The sequence below is a fragment of the Heterocephalus glaber genome, unplaced genomic scaffold (genome assembly GCF_053883595.1).
Source record: "Heterocephalus glaber isolate CG9 unplaced genomic scaffold, H.glaber_assembly_v1.0 deba00001472, whole genome shotgun sequence".
Lineage (NCBI taxonomy): Eukaryota > Metazoa > Chordata > Mammalia > Rodentia > Bathyergidae > Heterocephalus > Heterocephalus glaber.
The window spans coordinates 50,920,771-50,944,199 of record NW_028258315.1 but is presented as its reverse complement, the minus strand read 5'-3'; the positions used below and the strand labels follow the sequence as shown (position 1 = coordinate 50,944,199).

Sequence of the window (23,429 nt, the reverse complement as noted above, 5' to 3'; positions counted from 1 at the left end):
CCACAAATACATAACATTCAACAAGTCACTTGATCTCTTTGACTCTCAGATGTTCCAATTTATGAAATGGGAAATGGACCAAATAATTTCCGTGGGTCCTGGGCTCTGTGTTGTACTGTACATGAGAAAATGGAGTTGAACCGCATATAACTGAAATGCAGAGATTTAATATTCAGAAAAGACGCTAAAGAAGAGACAGGAGTTCCTTATAATTTAAAATTCTGCTAGTTTTTACTGTTACCTATGGCCCAATATGTTTCTCTTTGGGATTTGAGATTTGGTTTGAGCACTTGCCTGGAATCAAATAACAGAAGCAGCAGCAGTATAAGATATATAAATCAGGACTCTTGCAGCATTTATATGTCTACATATTACACTCTCAACATGTGTTTAGTGGACTAATGCTTAAGGAAAAGCCATTAACATTTCATTGGCCAGAATCAACTTATTATCCTTTTGCTGTTTCTAGGAAGCTTCAGGCAAGACTTTTAAATGCTTTCTTAGGCATCAAGTTGCATGCCTGCATGTCAATGCAAAACAGCTCTATGAGACTTTTACCTATAAAAATTTTTCCATTTTGCTTATAACTCATTTTCCTTTTGCACATAGATAGAAAAGTTGGGTTCCTCCCCCACGGCAATCAGTGATGTGACCTCTTTGATGTACGTGCAGATGGGTATGAGTCGTAATAGAAAGCTGCCTGTTCAGCACACCCAGAGTCAAAGCCATGGGCCCTAGGATCATGAGAGCCATTTTGACCACTGTCTCCTGTCCAGCCCCAGGCTTCTGCTGAGTCATCTGCCAATTAGTACATTGAACACCAAGTTTCAAAAGGTTGATTAGACTTAACTGCATCTCAACTCTCAGAAAAAAAATAACCAAAATCTAAGTGCAATGGATGTTGAATTAGAAGATGGCCCTCAGTTTGACCCCTCCCTGAGAGGAAGTCCTAACTTCAAGAATGCAGACAGGCTTTAGAGTTAGGTAAAACCTGGTTCATATTCAAGTCCCACCAGTTACTAGTTGTGCATCCTTGGGTGAGACCTTTGCCTACTAAAACTTTCTGAATCTTAAAGATCTGTTACAAGGAAGAGTCAATTAAATGAGAGCTGCATACAAAAAGCATAGCACAAAGTACCCACACAAGTGCATGTAATAAAGGGTGACTATGCATACTTTTAAGAACTGCTTTCTAGAAACCTAATTTCTGACTTTAAAGTTGCCATTTTGCCATGGTGGGAACAAAAACATATCCTTAGTGCTTCTTGGATTTTGTCCTGGCTCCTTGTCCAGTCCAGATGCATTGTAATTCCAGGCAAGTGCCCCAATTTTACAATACATGGTGATTGAAGGTAGTGTGGGGATGACTGGGGGATATGTCGTCTGATATTTGGCCAGCTGTTGCCATGTTCTTCCTGTGCTTGGCCATCATGGCTTGTCAGACTTAGGGTATGAATGTCTGGGCTAAGAGGTACCTGTGATACCAGGGACACCCACACCTGTTGCTCTCATGGTATGTCTGGGAAACCAGTTACAGGTCCCCTCACTCACAGAACTGTTCCTTTTTCTAATTCTACATTCCTCCCAAAGACTATCATCTCTTGGAAGAGGATGAAAGCCCAGTTCTTCCTTGTTCTTTTGGATAGTATCATTATCCAATTCCTCTAGGAATCTGGCTCCAAAATTTAGGAGAACAAAAGCTAAGAAGCCACCTTTCCATTAATCTCTGCTAGGCAAGAAAGCTCAATTCTGCTTGAATTTTGGGAAGGAAAGGAAAAATATAGAGGAAGAAAATTTATCACTTCATATCTCAAAGTATCATTCTTGCTGCCTATATTTGTTGAATGAATGAATGTCTTTATATGTATGTCTGGCATATATTCATACTTAATAAGGAATTATGGTTTAGTGAAAATTCTAAGGTGGTGTTAAATGAAGTTGAACCTCTACCTCACACCATGCATAAAACTTAATTTAAATATCAATGAAATCCTAAAAGTAGTATCTCTTAGTACACAACACTAGAGTAAATCCTTATGACTTAAGATTGACCAATGGTTTTTTAAATATGACACCAAAAGTACAGGTAAAAGAAAAATAAATAAATTGGGATTTATTAAAAATTTTTAAAGTTTGGGTACACCATTAAAGAATCAAAAGGCAACCTACAGAAAGGAAAAAGGTATCTTCAAATCATATGTAGCATCTAATGAAGGACTTGTATCCCAAATATAAAAAGATAGGTAACCCAGGTTTTTACATAGCCAAAGGATTTGAATAGGCATTTCTGGAGAGCAGAGGTATAGCTCAGTGATAGAGTGCTTGCCTAGCATGTACAAGGCCCTAGATTCCATCCAGGAATCTGCACTGAAAAAATAAATAAATAAATAAGGAAAGTTGAATAGACTTTTCTCCAAAAGATACACAAATGGCCAATTAGCAAATGGAAAAGATGCTTGACATCATTGGTCAATAGAAAAATGCAAATCAGTACCATCTGAAATATCACTTCAACCCAGGCATTATGGCTCAGGCCTGTAATCCCTCCCCTTAGGGAGGCTGAAGCAAGAAGATTGGATCGAAAGTTTGAGTCCAGCCTGGGCAACTTAGCAAGACCTTGCCTCAAAATTTTAAATACATTTTTAAAGGGACTGGTGATGTAGCTCAGTGATAGTGCACCCTTGTTTTGGATCCCCAGTACCAGAAAAAAAATTACTACTTTATACCAAGAAGTTGGTAATTATAAAAAGACAAACAATAACAAGTGTTGTCAATGATATGGAGAAACTGAAGCTCTCACATAATGCTAGTGGGAATGCACAATGACACAGCTGCATTGGTAAATAGTTTGGCAGCTCAAAAAGTTAAACATAACTCAGCAGTTCCATTCCTACATATGTGTTCAAGATTCAAAAATATGTCCACACAGTAATATGAACACAAATGTTCATAGCAGCAAGATTCCTAAAACCAAATGGAGGAAAGAATGCAGTGTCCATCAAAGAACAAATGAGTAAACAAAACTCATATCTATACAATATTATTCATAGAAAGGAATGAAGTACTGGTACCTGATGCTTCAAAATGAGTGAAACATGGAAACATGCTAGTTGAAAAAAGCCAAATACAAAAGATCACTCACATATTGTACAAATCCATTTATTTGAAATGTACAGAATAGGCAGTCACATTCAGGAAGTAGACATATTTTTCAGTGATTTGAGGAGGAATTGGAGACTAATCATGGGTCTGATGTTTTGGGGGGTGGTAAAAATATTCTAAAATTAGGTAGTGGTGATAGTTCCACAATTTGGTGAATGACCTAAGAAGACATAGAATTTTTTAAAAATCATGTTAAAGTGTGGTCACCTGTGTGGCCTTTTGGGACATCCTTATTAAAATGTGGATAGGGGCTGGGGATTTAGCTCAGTGGTGCGTCGCCTGCCTCGCAAGCACAAGGTCCTGAGTTCAATCCCCAGTACCAAATAAAGTGGATGGATCCTGAAAGTGACATGGACTCTTGATTATTGATTTCTGAGGACTGATTTCTTGTACTTTCCCTGGGGGAGGTTACAAAAATAAGCCACGACCTTGCCATATGGTCACATGATCTCTTGATGGACATCAGCGTTTAGTTGATGCAGGGCTTTGATGCTGAAGTGAGCTAGGAAGGAGGGATTAAGTTCTTGTTCAGCCACTAGCTTTATGTCCCAGTGTATCCACTAGAAAAGATATCTTCTAAGATACAGTCATACATTTGAGGTGTTTTGCATACATGATCTAATTTACTCCTAAGAAACGCTATACCCCTGTATACAGATGAGAAACTCAAGCCTTAGAGTAGTGATAATACAGTCCAGAATCACACAACACACAGTGGTAGGGCAAGGTAAAAAATGCCCTCTCTCTGGCCCAAAAGTCTTAAGTTCTTAACAAAACGTTCAGGGGCTGTGTTAAGTAATACATAATTAAGGAAAACCTATCATTAGAATGATATAAATACTAAACTAAACACTGGGAAGGGCAGTGGGAGATGAAGAAATTTGGAAAACAAGAAAGAAGCATACCCACCAAAATTATGCTTTATAGCTGGGACCAGGTGGGACCACAACCTGATGAGCTAATGGTTGCCTGGCATGCAGCACGCTCTTTATAGTGTAGGACAAACAGGAACAGAAGGCAGGGTAACTAGTGCCACATGGCCCACGTGGCCTAGGCTGAACATGATTGTCTCATGATTGGGGCATGAGCAGAAAGGGAACAAGGCTACTAATATATCCTGGTGCTGTGCTATCCAGAATCTACAATCTTAGTGTCTGTTTGGCTGTCTAATTTATGGAGGAGAAAGGGAGTAGGGATTAGGCGAAAGGCCATCTTCGGCACTGTGTTGTTTGTTTTGGGTTTGTGTACTTGTGCGGTGTGTGTTTGTTACAATACCGAATTAAACCCAGGCCCTTCCAACTGAGCTACATCTTCAGCCCTTTTAGAATTTTTTTTTTTTTAATTTTGACACAACATCTCAATAAATTGCCCAGGCTGGACTCAAATTTAACAATCCTCCTGCCTCAGCCTCCCAAAAGTGCTAGGATTAAAGGTGTGCACACCACACCCTGCTAAAACCACGATGCTATAGGTTTTAATCACTCTAAAATGAACACTTGCAGTGTTGAAAAGAAACAAACAGGGAATCTACACTGACATGCTATCCCCATTTAAAATGCCATTACTGATACTGCCATAATTTAAAAAAATAACTTACAGCACCTGTGGCTCCATGAGAGGAGAAAAGCCTTGTAGTGGCTCCTGTTTTCCCTTATGCTATACTAAGTAGACACTTAAACTCCCTCTAGTGGTGCAGTTACTAATTGATTCTAAATTTTGCCTTTGAAAGGCTCAGTTCAGCCCCTGGACAGGGTGTTTCTGTGACTGCAGAAGATTATAGGGTCAGGCTTGATCTTTAACAGTCCCTACAGGAGCATTGAACAAGGGTATGGCCATCATATCCTCAGGGTAACTAGTGCTACATCTCTGCTGTCACTCAAAAATCAAATAGTAGACAGGCAGGGTAGCACAAGCCTATATCAGTGCTCAGGGAGGCTGAGACCAGAGGATTGCAAGTTCAAGCCCAGTAACTTAGTGGCTTAGTGCAACACTGTCCCAAAATTAAATTTTTGGAGGGCCAGGGATTTAACTCAGTGGTTTCTCCACCTGCTGCACAAGCACAAGGATCCGAGTTCGATCCCCCGTGCCAAAAAAATAAATTTTTTTTACAGGCTGGGGTTCTAGTTAAGTGTGAAGCCCTTGGGTTCAACCTCCAGTAGCATGCATACACATAGAAACAAATCAAATTGTGCATTAAGTAATATTCTTCTCTATTCTGTAGAATTGCAGAGAATGCTTCCCAGGGTACAGGATTGTGAGCTATATCCTTTCAAAGTGTCTGAGCTATGTTAGAGAGGCTCACAGTATATATCTTTAGGAATGTACCTGTTTCTTGATTTTTGTAGTTTATAGGTATGGTTTGGATATGCTTTGTGTCCCCTAGGCTGTCACACTGTGGGAACTTGGTATTTAGCATGGCAGCATTGGGAAGTAGTGTGGAACCTCTAAGAGGTAGGGCCCGAGCTGTAAGAGATGGGCCTAGAGAAAACAAGTAGGTCATCACGGACACTACCCTTGAAAGGAATGGGACCCTAGTTAGTGCTTCTGAGAGGGATGTTATAATAAAAGGAAGTATCCAGGCATTGTAATGCTTGCCTGTAATCTCAGCCACTCAAGAGTCTGAGGAAGGAGGACCTCAAGTTTGAAGCTAACCTGGGCAACACAGTTGAGAGCATGTTTCAGAATTAAAAATAAAGAGCTACAGGTGTAGCTCAGTGGTAGAGCACTCCTGGGATCACTGGTCCCTCTAGTTTCTGGCCTCTTGCCTTGCTGTACAGTCTCTCCCTTTCCTTTGCCATCTGCCAAGATATCATGGTCAGGGGCTCCTTCCCAAGGCTCAGGCCATGCCAGTTGATCTTTGAGCTTCCAAAACTATAGCCTGAATGAACCTCTTTTTTAATAAGTCAACCAGACTTAGGTATTTTGTTACAGTACAGAAAAATGGACTAATAGACCTATTATGTAACAACTGTTTTGTGACAAAAAATGAAAGTTTAGTTGTTAAATACCCTCTATGTTGATGCTACTTCTACACACATATCCATTCTTTCTCCCCCGCACCCCATGAAGCTTTGCATTAAATTTTGATTTGGATGAGATAGAGACTCTTTTCTTGACCAGAATTAACAAGGTCTTTGGGAAGAGCATCTGCAGAAATCAGGAAAAATGCGGTCTAAGGCAGATGTTTTAGTGTAACAAGTTGCAGAATACTTATTTTGGTTTGTTTCTTCATAGACTTCAATGTGACCTTGCACAGGTCTGGTCTCAGGGTTAGAAGCATTTTGGTTAAACCACAGCATTTATTTAAAAGCACACTTTTTCCTTCCTCTGACTTCACCCTGGTCTGGCCAGCTCTCTGCACAGACGCTGCCTGGGCACCTCCTCCTGAAGCATGCTTTTCCCTCGACTCCCTCCGTCAGAGCTCCCTTTCCCAGCAACCCACACCTTTCTCTCCTGTTTCATTTTCATGCGCTGTACATACAGCAGTAGCTTCCTGGGAAAGGTCCTTTGGAGGTAGGCATGTTAAGGTTTTAAGTATCTGAAACTGTCTTGTTTTCTCTTTATACTTGATTAATACGTTAGCTAGGACTAGAATTCCACTAGGTTGGAAATAAGGATAGTTGATGTTGAGCATTTGTTTCAGGCACTTGCCTGCCATCCATCCATCTTTGCTGATGGACCTGTTTAGATTTTTTGTCCATACTTTTTCAGAGAGTCATTTATTTTCTGATTGACCTTTGAGAGTTCCATATATGTTATAAAAACAAAGTTTTTTGCAGACATATCATTAGCACATTCTTTTTTCCTGGTATGTGACTTTTTGTTTCTCTAATAGTACCTTTTGAAGAGCAAAAGAGTTTGATTTTTATTAAAGCCAGTTTATCCTCTTGGATTATTATATCAATCATGCTTTTGGTGAATTCTTGCCTAACCAAGAGTCACAAATATTTTCTCCTAACAGTTTCATTATTTTAGATTTCATATATGGTCTTATGTTCTATATTTACTTAATTTTTATAAATGGTGGGAGGTGTGGATTAAGGCTTGTGGGGTTTTTTAACATGAATATCCAATTATTCCAGCACCTTTTGCTAAAAATCATCATTTGTTCAATTGCCTTTGCTCATTTATTAAAAACTACTTGAGTATATATGTGACAACTTATTTCTAGACTTTCTGTTCTGTTCAATTTATTTGTCTATCATGATGCCACACTGTTACTAATTGTTGTTAATTATTGCAGCTTTATAATGAACCTTAAAATCAGAAATTGTTATTTGTCCATTTTTTTCTTTTCCAACTGATTTGGCCATTCTTAGTCTTTAGCATTTAAGTATATGTTTTAGAATCAGGTTATCAACTTCTACAGAAAAGCCTGCTAGGATATTAATTGGAATTATGTAAAGTGAGGAGAAATGAGAGCCGCACAATACTGTGACATCTTACATACCAACAAGCTTTATCTCTCCATTTATTTAGGTCCTCTTTAATTTCTATAAGCAGTTTTGTGCTTACTGGTATAAAGTTCTCGTACATCACTGTCAGATTTATTTATAAGTATTCCATATTTTTATACTATTATAAGTGATAGTTTAAGAAATGCCACTGTATTAGCTGAGCATAGTGTCACATGGCTATAATCTCAGCTTCCTGGGGGGCTGAGGCAGGAGGATCAAAAATTTGAACTCAGCCTGAACACCTTAGCAATTTAGCAAGATCTCAGCTCAAAATAAACGTGATATACATGCCAATTACATCTTGTTAAGTGATTTTGTTGTTCAAAATCACCTTCTACACCTTTGCTGATTTTCTAGCTGTTGGTGGGAATGGATTGTTGAAGTTATAAGCCGAATTGTAGATTGCCTATTTCCTTTCAGGTTTATTATTATTTTATTTTGTGTATTTCAAAGTTCTGTTGCTTGATGCACACATACTTAGGATCATGATGTCTTCCTGGGAGGTGGATCCTTTCATAAATATGCAGTGTCCCTCATTGTCTCTAGTGAGCTTTGATCTGAAGTCTACTTTATCTGATGTCAGTATACCACTCTTAACTTTTTGAGTTCTTTTTCCATTCTTTTTCTTTCAGCCTACCCATGTTGTTGTATTTGAAGTGAGACCTTTATAAATAGCATTTTGTTGGATCATAATTTTTGTGATTTGCCTAATCCACACTTGCTAAACGTAGATAGATATCTGAGCCTCCTACTTGGCCTTGCTGGCTTGGGCAAGGATGGGATTAGTTTTTTGTGCTGTTTTTAGCTGGCACAGTTGTATCTAATTTTTTTTTCTGTCTTGTGAGGCTTCTTATTTTCTGATTCTTTAGTTAGAGAAAGCAGATTTTTTCTTGTGCATGTTCATTGGAATTTATTTTGAGGTTGCTAGTATCAGACTGAGAGATAAGAGGCCAAAAGAAAACGGGGTGAACTTAGCACTGTTTTATCCCTTGGGTACTAAGGTTCCTGGCAGTGTGTCGCTTTTTTTGCTCATTTTATGTTTGTTTTATGTATAATGTTCATGATTTCTCAGTGTACTTAATGGGAGGAATCAGGGAAGTGTGTTTATTTCATCTTTCTGGAAGATTTCTTCTCCATTGCTTTTGGAAAAATAGTTCACTGGTATAGAATTCTAGGTCTACAGTCTTTTCTCTTTTGGGCTTTAAAGAGATTATCCTATTTTTTTATATGTATTATATCTATGAAAAATCTCCAATTCTCACTTTTATTCCTTTGTATATACTGTGTTTTTCAGAGCGATTTGATTATGCTCTGCCTTGGCATGATTTTTTTCATGTTTTTTATGCTTCAGTTCATTGAGATTGTTGGGTCTGTGGATTTATGGCACTTAAACAGTACCCCTTAAAAAACAGATGACTCAACCAAGATATATCATGTAAAGGCACAAATTCCCAATGATGAATGTCATTGTATTATATACCTAAAATGTACCAATAAACTTAATGAAAAAAAAAACAGATGGCTCAGCCAAGTTTATGATAAATAGTAGGCTGCTGTTAATTTGTAGCTGAACTCTGGTATTTGCTAGGTCCTATATTGTTCAGTTAATGGATGTCCATGTTTTATACACAAAATACACAAGCACTGTCCCTCACATTGCTCTGTTTTGAACATCTAGGGGCATAATTTGAATACTTTCCTAGGTTAAGAGCCCACCTTATTTTTTAGATGCTATAGAGATGCCTTCTAGGGGGGTGAAATGTGTCCTCCAGAGAGGTTGACAATTGCTAGGAGCAGAGTTGGAACCAGACTGACTTGGGGTTACAATCCATGCCTCTTGCTCTGTGTTGAGAATGGTGTGTGACCATTTTGAACCTTCAGTGTGTAAAATGGGTCTGACAGTCATACCTGCCTCAAAACACCGATGTATGGATTAGATGAGATAATAGTGTGGGACATACTTCTGTGGATGTTTTTCTTTAATAGACTTTATTTTTTAAAGTAGTTTCAGGTACACAGCAAAACTGAGCAAAAGGCACAGGAGTTTCTCATATACCTCCACCTTGCCTTTACTATCAACATCTAAACCAGAATAGAACATTTGTTATAATTGATGAACCTACAGAAACACACCATTGTCACACAAAGACCATAGTTTATGCTTAAGTTTACTCTTAGATTTGTAGATTTTTTTCAGCTCTGACAGGTAAATAATGAAATGGGCCTACCATTATAATATCATAAAGTATAGTTTCACTGCCCCAAATAATCCAAGGCTTATTCATCCATTTTCCCCTTCTCCCAACCCCTCACAACCACTGGTCCTTCAACTGTCTCCACAGTTTGTCTTTTCTAGAATGTCATGTAGTTGGTTGGACTCATCCAGTATGTAGCCCTTTCAGATTGGTGTCTTTAACTTAGTAGTGTGCATTTAAGTTTCCTCCATGTCTTTTTTTTTTCCCCCCTTTGGTACTGGGAATTGAACTCAGGACTTTGCACTTGCTAGGCAGGCATGGTGACTGAGCTACATCCCTGGCCCCTCCTCCATGTCTTTTTATGGTTTAATAACTCATTTCTTTTTAGCAGTGAATAACCCTCCATTGTTTGGATGTAACATAGTTTTATTTACCTAGTCACCTGCTAAAGGACATCTTGGTCTCCTCCGAATTAGAATAGTTATGAATTTAGCTGCCATAAACATCTGCGTAGGGTTTTTGTGTAGACATATATTTTTAGCTCCTTTGAGTAAATACCAAGGAGAGCAGTTGCTGGATTGTGTGGTAAGAGTATGTTTCATTTGGGAGGAAACTGCCAGACTCCTCCCGAGTGTCAGTCCCGTTGCACATTCCCACCAGCAGTACATCAGAGGCCCTGTCAGCTCACATCCTCCTCAGCATTGGGTGGTGGGTTTTATCATTTAAGCAGTGTGTAATGATATCCTATTGTTATTTCAATTTGCAATTCCCCAATAACATGTGATGCTGAGCATCTTTTCATATGCTTTTTGGCCATCTATATATCTTCAGTGAGAAGTCTGTTCTGGTTTCTGTCCATTTTTTAATCAGGTTGTTTATATTCTCATTGTTGAGTTTAAGGAATTCTTTAAGCTGTTTGTATTTTTGTTTGAATTATTATTATACTAAGTGCCTGGACAAGGGCTTTGTTGGGACCTCAACATTCTAGGCTGTAAAACACACACACACACACACACACACACACACACACTCTTCTCTGGGAGGTGGTGAAATGATCTTCACCTGAAAAAAAAAAGAAAAGACAATCAAAGAAAAGATGTTGCCCTAGGTCACTTTAATCTAAAATGAACTTCATTTTAGACCTGTGTCCAAGCAGCACAGGATGGCAGGGAGTGGGCAGTGGAGCAGATGTCATCTCATGTAGCTGGGAAGTAAAGGAGAGGAAGGCCTGGGGTCCCAGCATCCTCTTCAAGGGCACTGCCCCCAGCAACCTAACTTCCTCTCACTAAGCCCCACTTTGGAATAACACCAAGCTGAGGACCACACCTTTAAGTCGTGGGCCTTTGGGGACACCCAAATCACAATAAAGGGGCTGAGGCTGACCATGGGGAGATAGGCACTCTGGTTTGCCTGTCCCCTCCTCTGGCAAGACACCAGCCTGCTATGTGTTGGGCGGGATGAGGCAGGGAGGGGACTGGCAGCTTCATCTGCAAGGTCTGGAAAATGCCACAGAAATGCTGGACTTGAGCTAGTATAGCGTTTGCACCTGAGGCCCAGAGACAAATGTAAAAGATCTCACCATGGAAGAGGAGGGGAGGGTGGCAGAAGAGTACTTGAGATAGGTTCCCAATTTCTCCTTTCAGTTTGTGTGAAAAACAACTGGCCTAGGCTCAATTTAGCCTCTTGTGTAGAGCTGTGACTTAATACGCTCCCTAGAAAATTAGCTTGTCCATGTATTTCTCAGCAATGGCTTTATTAAAGAGAGAGGGGAATGCTTGCTTGTTGAACTCGGCATTGCCTTTTTTTCTGCATTTCCATTAAGGATCCATGGGCTAACAAGAACCTGTGTTGTTATCCATGGTGGTGACATCATACCTGTTACCAAGTCACCTCAACTTCCAGAGAGCTGTTCTGGCTTACATCATTCTGTCAAAAATAGTTACTAATACTATTGAAGAAAAATATGTTCTGCTGTAGGTGAAGGAGATATTATATTCCACTCTTCATCCCTTTGCTGTGTGTCATAGATTTATATTATGGGATTCATTTTCATTTTATGACTTTTTATTTACACATCAATTCTTTTGCAAGTAATTTTAATTATCTCTTTTATGAGAGCCTCTGTGTTTGTATATTCCTATATAAAATAAAGGAAATGATTGTTTTTAATGCAGATTTAAAAGAAATATAATGGATTTCAGCTACAACAGTCGCTCCCCATTTAAGGGAGATGAATACCTAGTTAGATGAAGAACGCCATTGCTCCTATAATTTGATACATCCTGTTGCCATGACAACTTCTACTTACCAGCTTGCCTGGTAAAAGAAGGGTTTGGATTCTTTTTTGATAAAAGATTTGACCAAACACCAGTGTTCCAGTTTCTTAATTCTAATAATTTAATTCCATTTTGGAGCCTTTTTTTCCCTTTTTAACATGGGCTGCCCTTGCAGGCTAAAATCCTAAAACCCATTGCGGGGGTAGGAGAGTTTTCATTGGCAGTAAGAAGAATACCTCCTGGATTTCCAGGAGGGGTCTCAAGTGGGTTGCCACATGTCCCCTCAATTCAGAGCTACTTACAAATAAGCACGCACAAAAATTGTTCAGTTGTTTAGTGGCTACCTATCACAGGTGGCTCTGTGAACTTAAAATCACCAATTAGAATTCAGGCTCTCTAACCCAATTCTTCAACATGTAGGGTTTAAAGGAAACTGGGATTTTAGAGAAAAAAACTTATTTTGCATTTTAAGTTCCCCAGAATTCAGGGCTTAGTAAGGAGCGGCTACACACCCCTTTGAGAAGGGAGTGGGCTTCATTCCATGCTTCCTGAGGAAGTTCATTCTTTTTCCAGAGTCCTAGTCCACTGTGGATTCTAATTTGAATTTTTATCAATGTGAGTGGTCACCCAACTCTTATCACGGGCCCCTCCGCTAGCTACCTGCCTTAACCATAAGCTAACTCAATAAATTATTTTCTACCAGCACCACCACTACCACCACCCCTGAATAAGTATCTGTAACTGTCATTAGGGGGAAAAGTGTAAAGACCAAATCTGGCTGCTTCTAGCTGAGATGGGTTGATGTAGGGGAGACAGCAGTCCAAGATTTTCTCCAAAGCGCTAATCTAAGGAACCTTGGATAAAAGTTATGTTAGGGTTTAGCGGTTGTGTTAGGGTTTATGGACTCTCTTCAGGGGGTTAATCTAATGTATCCTGGTAAAAAGAGTCCAGCACATTCATTGTTGGGTCCATCTGCATGAACATTCGGAGTTTGACCAACTAACTCTAGGCAAGAAGAAACAAATTTTAATGCATGACCCAAACATAAGAACCAGAATGAGAGACAGGTTGGGGTAAGTAAGGGAAGGAACTAAATCCATTCACTGTCCTTAAGGGACTGGAGTAGGGATTGTAACCAGCTGAGTCTTAGACCTGGCTGCTCATGGGGGTTATCTAAACGCCTAATTTTTTTCTTTTTATTGTTTTAAGGTCTTCATTTACCTGATGTTAATTATTTATTTAAAGACAACAAGTTTCATTTATTAGTCTGCAAGTCCTTCTAGTTGTGGCCGTAAGAAGATTGAAGTCACTGTAGTTTTGAAGGACTATTTCAGCTAAAGAATGTAAAGACTTTTTCTGAACATCTGTAGTTGCTACTATGGTTTTTAGCCTTATTAAACCATCATAGGTGTAGCAGAAGACTGCTATCAGGAGTCAGTGTAGTGATTTGAGCCCTCTTTTTATATCTAGCCTATATTATTATTATTATTGTATACATCTTTTTGATTACACGTTTCTGCTGAGTGTTTAAGACCAAATTAAAGTGAGATTGTGTTAATCAAAATAACCTCTTGCTGTGTATATCTAAGTCAGTTAAAGCTCTTCAGGGGTTACATTTAGGACCACGTGTGGAGCCTCTTAGCTCCTCTATCAGTGTCATCTGCCAGGATGATTCACAGTTTTGCTTGACCATGTGGCTTCCCTTGGAAGCATGGGAAATGTTTTTTTCTTTGGTGAACCTCCTTTTTTGCACAGCATACATTGGTTGACTCCTGTCCTGTGGGATGCAGTAATCTTCTTACTCAGGATGTTGAGTGACTCACCAGAGTTGTCCCCTTATCCCCTGGGTCCTTATTGACCTTGGAGGCCCAGGGCCAACATACTAGGTGTCCTTTTAGCCGAGTTATCTTTTTTAGCTTTGGTCTCTCAGCCTAAGTTGTTGAATACCCAGGAGATGGGTTACACCAGCATTGCAGTGAGAGCAGTACATTTAACTATCATGATCTTATCTGGATATCAAGCACTTCAAAATATGAAGTAAGGCCAGAGAACTGTTATTTCTTTACCTACCATGGTTGTTTTGGAAGTTGAATTCCTGGGCCAGGGATTTAGCTCAGTAGCACTGCGCCTGCCTTGCAGGTACAGGGTCCTGAGTTCAATCCCCTGTACCAAAAAAAAAAAAAAGAAGAAGTTGAACTCCTGTACAGTGTTAACAGGTAATAATTGTAAAGCTTTATAGGGAAAATTTGAGACCAAGGGGAATATAGCATTTTAGCGTAAGAATCATGATGATATTATTATACTAGAACATTATTATATTATGTTTTTACCTCTAAAATACATTTAAATTCTTATTTTAGTATAAAATAACTTTAATCAGTTACCTTTATTCAATTACAAAATATTAAATGATATAAAAACCCTATTTAAATGTGTTATCTTTTAATAAAGTGACATTTAAGTAGAAGATATTTGTTTATAGATGTACTTACACATTATTCTCTAATCATTAGACTGACATTGTCTGGACTATGACAGTGTCTAGGTACCTCAAACTTATTACACAATTACAAAACAATCACACAAGCATAAGCTTTATAACTTATCATATCGTCTGGCTGGCTGTCTCATATTGGATTAACATGCGTATTTCATCACAAGCAGCTGGAACACAACTAAAGAAAGCCAGATGCTTGAGCCTGGAAAAGTTTACCATGATAATCCTTTTTAGCCTGAAAGTCCCAACTATAAGATTTTTTTTTTCAGTTTTGCATCTTGGAAGACCTGTACGCTTGGGAAACATAGCCCTAATAGTGCCCACTTACTTAACAGTTACTGTAGATGACTCATGAGAGCCAAATCATAACAATTAACACTTTTTTCAAGTTATATATATTATCTTCAACCATGGAAAAACCCTTCAGTTACTGTGCACAGGCAACAATAGACATTGCAGTTAGAAGCCTGTCTTTCCAGAATGGTTCTGCTGTTTGAACTGACGTTTGAACTCTAAGATCTTCATTGGTCTATTCTGACCCATAGAAGTGAATGGAGGTAGAAGACATAAAGTGCATTTGCTTGTAACTGGAAGCAGTTAGAACTCTCAGTGTTTGATAACCAAATTTTTGATATTATCTTGATTGGCTAACAATCTATATGGAAACATGTCTAGATGGAAACCAACTTTAAAAATATCTTTTACCAACTGATTTAAATTAGCCTAGGGCTAAGCTATGTGAACCACAAGCATTTGAACTAATATCTTAGTGTTTATTTATAAACCAACATAAGTAGAAATTTTGGAGGATTGTACCTGAAAGTTAATACACAGAAACATACATCTTAACCTAGATCATACATAATCTTTATGTTATCAAACTTTAATGCTTTTATTCACAAGTCTTACATAAGCCCTAAGCCTATCAGCCCTTATCCAATAATATTTTAGGTGAGTTTTGTTATTCTGAAAACTTTCCACAGTCCAAAAATGCCAGAAGTTTACAAGGGCAAAAATAAAAGGAAAAATAGAATAAATACAAGCTCAAAAAGTCTCTGATGAAGCAACTTTAACCAGTTATTAACACAGATTAAACAGACAAACAAAAAATACATACATATAGAACACATAAAGCAATTACTTTTTTTTGGTACCGGGGATTGATCTGGCGCAACAATTACTTTTAGATCATAGTGCACTCTTAAATGTATTGACCAAGTTGAACTACAATAACCATTTTGGAGTTTAGGTTTGTAATTATAAATAGACTAGCTAGTTAGACCTTTCCCTGTGGATCATCAATTAGCACTTTTTTCGATGAATAGTAACAGATCTCTTGTAATAAGTTAATAGCAGTAAGAGTCAGAAGGAGAAAGAAAGAAAAGCTCTTTTACACCTGTGAAAGCAAGGACATTTTTAAGAAGCGTCCTAGGCTGATGGTTTACCTTAAACTTTAGAATAAGGTAATACTACCACAGTATAAGCTGTTTGGGGGCCTCTGTGTTAGAGTTACATTACTGTGGAAAACTGCATCTTTGAGAGCCACAGCTGTATTTTATGTTAATGTTCCCTCCAAAAGGACCAACTGTTAGAGATATGGCGTTGTAATTTACACATTTTTCTTTGGCCACCATTTTCTTTCTCAAGGGATACTCAGGCCAGGGAGCCTACTAAGTATGTATTCCAAAAGGTGGGGGCAGAAAAAGGCCTGCCAAGGCCTCAGTCTGCCCCACTGCAGATGTCTGTGTCTACCTACAATAGTTTCTTCCTTGTTTTGAAAAGAACAAGAAACAAGTGGAGAGAAGGTGTTCCCATCTATCCCTGCTTGTTCTGTATCCCTAAGGTGTCCCTTAGGTTTGACCCCATCCAGTGACAGAGGCAGCAAGCTGGAGGTGATTGAAGAAGTGGCCAGAACCAGATTATCTGCTCTTACAGGCACCTGGGCCGCCTTCATCCAGATCCTGTGACCCCCTTGGGTCATATTAGCTATAGACTTTTTTCAGCTCTCAGTCAGCATATCTCTGAGTATTGAACTCAGTTGCCATCTTGGTGACATGTTCTGAAGAGATCATGGCAAGAGATAGGCAGTTCTCTACAGGCAAGGGGCTTGGCTACTGGCTCCTTAATACCTGTTTTGTTTGGAGCTGTTATCAAACTCACAAAGGTCCCTAAGAATGCTTTCTGATATTATCTGTGCTCTAATTGCCCCACCCAAAAAGACCAATTAGTCTGCCCTGTTCAAGCAGTATTCCTGAGGGATGGAGGAAGGAGGGAAGGGAGCAGAGCTGTTTTGTAGTTCCCAGCCCTATGTGGAGGGCAAAAAGACAGACAAATTGGAACTAAAACTTTCTCATTCATTCTTTGAGAGTTTGAGGGTTAAATCTAGACCAGTTTTAAGAATATAGCCCAGGGATAAGTCAGAGGGAATAGGAAACACAAGACGTGGATCCTATGGAGATGTTTCATCCACCCACAAGAGTCCTTTAGGGTGACATGAGATGCATGCCTCCAAATAGAGCTGATTTCTAACCCATGAAAGTGAAGGCCAGCTTCACTCTGGAGTCATGCAACAACAAGTGACGGAGGGACAGACACAAGCAGATACTGAATTGTCCTAGGGAGGGGGAAACTCCTCATCCTGGAGAGATGGAACACCTGGTCCCTCAAGAGTCCTGAAATCTAGAAGCCACAAGGAAGAGGTCAGCAGGGGAGACAGATTTTGCCCTCCATGAGCTGCTGCCGCCAACTGCATCATTTCTAAGGGAAGGGCAATGGAGAAAGGACAGAAGAATGCCTGATCCAACAGTAACACTGCAAGGCACAAAAACTTGTATGTGTAAGGCACAGCAGCTTTCTATGTAAGTCACAAGAACTTTATCCAGTAGCTTTGTAAGTAAGGCACAGGAACTTTATCTACTAGGCTTGTCACTACTTTCCAAACCCTTGCTTGCTACACCAGAGGCAGAAAGAGAATTAGGACGAAAAACTTTCCTAGGGTGGGTTTATGGTCTTTAGTAAAACGTGCCTCCAAGAAATGAGAAGAAAAAAGGAAAAGCTTCAGGAGAAAGTTGGAGCTAAGAGGCCTTAGCAGTGAAAGAGATTTGTCCTTATGCTCAAACAAGTTAATGGAACAATGTGCCCAAGAGCTGACAGTCTCAGGAGACTAACCAAAAGTGACAAGAACTAAAACTGCCCCCTCACCAGTGGGGGATCAGATTGGAAAGGAAACTGAGGAGGGGCAGGCTCACATTCCTTCATGTATGCAGGAGGGGGATCAGACCAGACTGCCCCAATAAAACCTGTTCTCTGAGATTTAAGAGCCACAGCCAGCACTGATCACCTTTTAAATTGGCTGGTAAGGTCCCCTGTTTTTATATGAAGCATATTGTTCCCTAAATCTACCACCGGAGAAATGGCAGAAGCTGTAAGGCTATCCAGTAAAAAACAAAGGATGCAAATATATCTCCTAAATGGAATCACAGTTTAGCAAGGACATATTGCAAGAAGATTGAAGAATGAAGTGAACCAAAGGAGGAGGTTAGGAGAGTTTTTATTGGAACTAATAAGAGCAGCTCATGGATTTCCAGGAGGGGTCCTGAGTGGGTAGCCTAAAGCCCATTTCAGAGGTAAATTCACCTTCAGAATAAAAAGGAGAGGACTCACGTGCCAAATGCTAATGAGCTTAGGAAATGAAGATATGTTTGCGGGTCATAATCATTTTCTGATATCTTCCAGCTAAATTAAATCAACAGAGATGACACAGCAACTTATTAAGATGCTATTTGATTTGATGAAGGATGATTCAGTTATTCGTTTCCATCTGGATATTATAACCAGTAGGCTTGTTTCTTCACTACTGATTTATATCTTGCCTTTCTGAGAGGTTTGTGCTTTCTTACAGCTAAATTTCAATTCTTGCGAGGAGTATGGTTCTATTAATGATTTTCTTGTAGAATGAGAAATAGGAAATTATTTGGATCATAAACTGTGCTTCTCCAAAATGTGAAAATATGATATGGTATTTTATTGACAAGATTATATTTAATGTGTCATAAAATATTTTAGTCCAATAAAGTAAGAAAACATGACCCTTGGGCATTTGATTTTTTGTTGTTGTTTTGAGGTTTTGTTTTTTTTTTAGTACCGGGGATCGAGCTCAGGTCCTTGTGTTTGCACAGCAGGTGGCAAAACCACTGAACTAAATCCCCAGCCCAACCCTTGGTGGGCATTTGAGAAACAATAAGGAACTAAGCCAAATTTAGGGTAGTTTAGAATACAGTTGTAAGGGGTCTAGTAGGCTTTGAAAAGACAAAAGTGATTCTTTGCTATCTCCAAAAATCATTGTCATTAACAACAAGTATTTGCAGCCTGAAACAGTAGTCACCAAGTAGAGTTGCCAGGACCCCCACTGGAGCTCACATTTTGTTATAGACCTAGTGTGTCAATAAGTGCATATTTTTGGCCTCCAGAGAAAGGATATTATCCTAGCACAAACACTAAGAAACTTTCAATGAAATATCATAGTGTTCAACTTACCATTATGTGCATGATGTGTAACACATGGAAATGAACAAGAAAGGAGAAGCTGACAGTGCTTTTCTGGATTAGGACTAGGTGAATCCTGCTGATGGAACTTCATTGGCCCAAACGCTGTTTGAAAGCATCTTTAAAATGATTCCTAATGTGGCACTTTGCACAGTAGTTCTAATTCTGAAAATTTTATGCAATTACAATTTTTTTTGGTAAAATAAATAATGTGGCTTTGTTTCAAAAATTGTTCTATTTTCCTTTACTAATTGCCCATCAAATGATTAATGGCTTCTCAAATTTTGGTGTACTCAGCTCTCAAAAAGTAAATGACTTATAAAATATTTCAATCTATGCTTTAATGAAGGTGTTTTAACCCTAGAAGCATTCATTACTCAGATGTTTATTGAGTGTGCACTGCGTGAACGTTACTTGCTAATATTTTCTGAGGCCTACAAAGGTGTTCTCCTACCTCCAAGGAGCTGAGGCTAACTGGTCTAGGGAAATCTGGTCTAGGTGGTCATTTTGTAACATGACTCATCACCTCCTAATATTTTCCAAGTAAGTTTATATTTTTTATATCAGGATATCTCATGTCACAATATGACATCAGGAAAAACAGATGGTGCTTTGCATTCTTGCTCCTGGTGGACCAGTCTTTCCAGTTGTCCAGGTACTAGGGTTCTCCAGGACATGGTGCGGGAACCTGGATCTTTCAGAGATCAAATCAGGACAGTCCTAGAAAAACTGAGATGGTTGTCCGTGCTATACACACTTCTCTAACTCCAAAAAGTACAAAGGAGAACACCCACGTCCAAACAGCAGAGATGAGGTGGAGTAATCCCCTTCAGGAATTATGCTAAGTCAAAAAGAAAAGCTACAACTAACACTCTTGGGGCGTTTTATGGTTTACTTGGGGCCTTGCCAGATGTTCCCGATTCAATCCTCCAGATAGCACAACAAAGCAGATGTTCATGGTGTACTCATTTTTCAATTTAAAGGAGACTGAAAAAGGTTGATGCATCTTAAATTGTATGGCTGTTAAAAAAAAAAAATGTGCTCAATACTCTGGTTTCTCTTCAGATAGTATAAATCTTTCACCTTTTAAAACATGGGCTCAGGCACACATTTTTGGACTTTCTTCTGATCACATTGCCTCCCTACTGCCCACCTTTTTTATGTTTTAAAGATTATTGAATGCCAAGTTGAGGTTGCCAGCCTTTCTCAGCAGCTCACCTTCTGATCTCACACCTCTGATTACTGAGCTGGCCCCAGGGCATTAGTAACCACTCTTGGGCAGGAAGCCACTGACTTCCTGAGTGTGTTTATTGCAGAGCCACACCTGAGAAACTCAAGCACTGGGATAATCTCCAGGCACTTTGGTGGCAGCTGGTCCCAGGAGTAATTGTTGGTCCAATCAGTGGAATGCCATGCAATCATAACAGAAGCCTGTTACTTGCTTAAAGTTCTTACACTGGCCACAAAAGCAGTATTTCTGAATTGATTGAGACATTTCTTAAGCAAGAAAAAGGATGATTACTTTCCAGTACAGTATTCTCTTTGCCAGGGAGGGAGCTCCTGGAGAAAGTAGTTTGGGGACCTGTTCAGCCATAGGTCTGGGTCTCTTTGTGTCTCCTGCCCCTTTCTGAGGTGCGCTGGAGACTGATGTTGGAATGGAATTTTCCCTAGCACTTGAGATATAGATAAGAAAGAAAAATGTCTTAAGCAAAAACGTAGAGATGTGAGTGGATACATTGTGTGGGCCTGTGAGGGGGAAGAAAGCTCATCACCGACTCAGTGAAGCTGGTTCTCCTATGAGCCAGACACCGTACTGAGTACTGAGGATATCGTGGTGAAAGAGGGCATCCCAGGGCTGTCCTTGGGGGCTCATGTTGTGGCAAGCTTCAAGTTCCAGGGAATAGGAGTAAGTCTGTTTGGAATATACAGGTATATTTCCAAATATATATGTTCATTATTTGTTTCCAAGTATATATTACTATAGATATACATGCATATATCTCTAGATATATTTGGAAATATACTTGTAACTTCATTTGGAAAAGTGGGTTGAGGTATCCAGGATTTCAGACCTCAACCTGTGAGAGACAGGCTCACATTTGGGGCTTTTGAGCAAAGAAGTAATAGATGAAAAAACTTAGATGGAAGATCAATGTGCTGTCTATGGAAAGACAAAGTGAGAGGAGAGTAGAAATTGGGAGACAAAAGCATGGACTGACTTGTCCTTTCAGTCAATGTCTATCATCTACTCAGTTGATTTCCTTAACAAATCTCAGTGGCATGCTAGCCATGTGACTACAGGCTGGGAATGGAGAGGCCTGGCACTGCCCTCTGGGATCATATATGACTGGTGCCTCAGTTCACAAACTTAATTCTTTCCATGAGTCTGGTCACAAACCAAATTGGGTGAGAACCGAATCAAATTCAAGGGTTAGGTTCAATATTAAACTTAGGGGAAAATTTGATTCAGTTCTCATTCAGTTTGGTTTGCGACCAGACTCATGGAAAGAATTAAATTCGTGAACCGAGGTACCACTGTATTCCAGCATGGGTGCCTGGCAGAAGATCCGAGAAGCTTGGGATGTGTGCCCTGAAGCAAATAATCTGGGAGAGGGACCAGCCCACAGAGTGGAGGCTTGGGTGGGGAGTGAAGGGGCCAATCATGCAGAACAGGGGCACAGTGTGCTCTCAACCACAGAGAAGTTGAGGGAGAGCTCAGTCATGTGGTAAAAAGCCAGGAAGGATCCAGGAGATGCCAAGTCCCACTGGCACTGGAAAGAATTTGGGCCTTTTCCTGAGTGGCATCAGAAGCTATGGGAGCACTTAAAACGTGATGGTTTTGGTGCCTGAGGGCTGTAGCCCAGCCTGATGTTGGCAACAGATCAGAAAGATGGGGGCTGGAAGTGGGGAGAGTCATTAAGAGGGTGTTGTGACCATCCAGGCCATGCTTGGCTGGAACTCAGAATCCAAGAGTGGGTAGCACCGATGGGAACAAAGAAGGAAGACCAGCACAGGGGTTTGGGCAGAATAGGAAGAGGACTCTGCTGAGAGGTGGGTGGATGTGAAGGTGGGACAACTGATCCTCCATGACACATTTTCTAGGCTTAGTGACTATAGAGACCTCAGCCTTCTCATTGCAAGCGCTTAACAGCCATTTCCTTCACCCCTTCTCTTCATTCACAAAGCTGAACCACACTATCAGGGGTCTCCAGAATCAAAAGATTCTATGTGACCTCACCAAAAGGGAGCTCTTGTAATCTCCATTCCCCAGGTGAAAAATCTGCAGCTCAGCAAGTTAATAACTTTCCGAGGTCGCACACCTTACTCATGCCAGGATTTTAAAGCATGGATCAGCCTCTCTCAAAGCCATCACTCTTAAACTATGCTACAGCCTCTCTCCACTCCTCGCCCCACACGGGGTCCCAGAATAGTCTCAAGTCTCCCACGTTCCAAGCCATTGCCTGAGACTGGGCAGGGATAACACTGGCTTTGCTGGAAACTTCAGTCAGGGCCTGTGCCCCAGCCTGTGCCTTCCCCTGGTCTTATCTAGGGGGCCTGCGCTCTGCCCTCTAGTGGCCACTGCCTGCCTTGTTCTGAGCTTTTAAGAGAAAGGAAATTGGAGTTCCTACATAGAAGACAAGCCTGCATATTTATAGCATCACACCCTGTAAACAGGAAACATCTCAGTCTTAGAGAAGGAGCCCAGCAACATAAACAGCATATTGCCATCGAGTTCCTGCGCCCATTCAACAAACAATTTTAAAATATATATATACATATACACCCTCACACACATTGGAATGTCAGCTCCCTGAGACAGGAATTTCTTTTGTCTGACTTGTCTGATGCTTGCTGATGAATCTCAAGAGCCTATGCTGGTGGCATTTGCATAGCAGACATGTAACAAATATCTACTGAATGTGGAGTAAATGAACACCTATTTCCGCATGTGTATTGTATACCAAGCAGTTGATGGGTACATTTTCTCTTTTAACCTAACAATGACTCAAGACATATGGACTGTCAGAACACTCATTCCTAACTTGTGGAAACTGAGGTACAGAGAGGATAAGAAGCTTGCCAGGTATGGGGAACTTCATAGACCCAGTCTTTATCTACTGGGCATAACAGTACCTCCTGTATACATCTGCTGTGTCCCAAGTTTTGTATGTGGCATCACCAACATTTAGGCAAAAGGTAGTAGCATCTTCTCCTGAAGAGACCATCAGGCATTTTTTAGCCATGTTCGGAGTTTATGGAATGGAAGGTTCCCTTTCCACCGAGCTGTCACAGAGAT

The 23,429-nt window shown here is 40.0% G+C and overlaps 1 protein-coding gene across 3 annotated transcripts in view; it reads left to right on the top strand.

Annotated features, from left to right (window-relative positions):
• The window catches only part of Eif4e3 (eukaryotic translation initiation factor 4E family member 3), a 259,816-nt gene that overhangs the window by 3,935 nt on the left and 232,452 nt on the right, over positions 1-23,429 (top strand). The gene's annotated exons all lie outside the window — the stretch shown is intronic.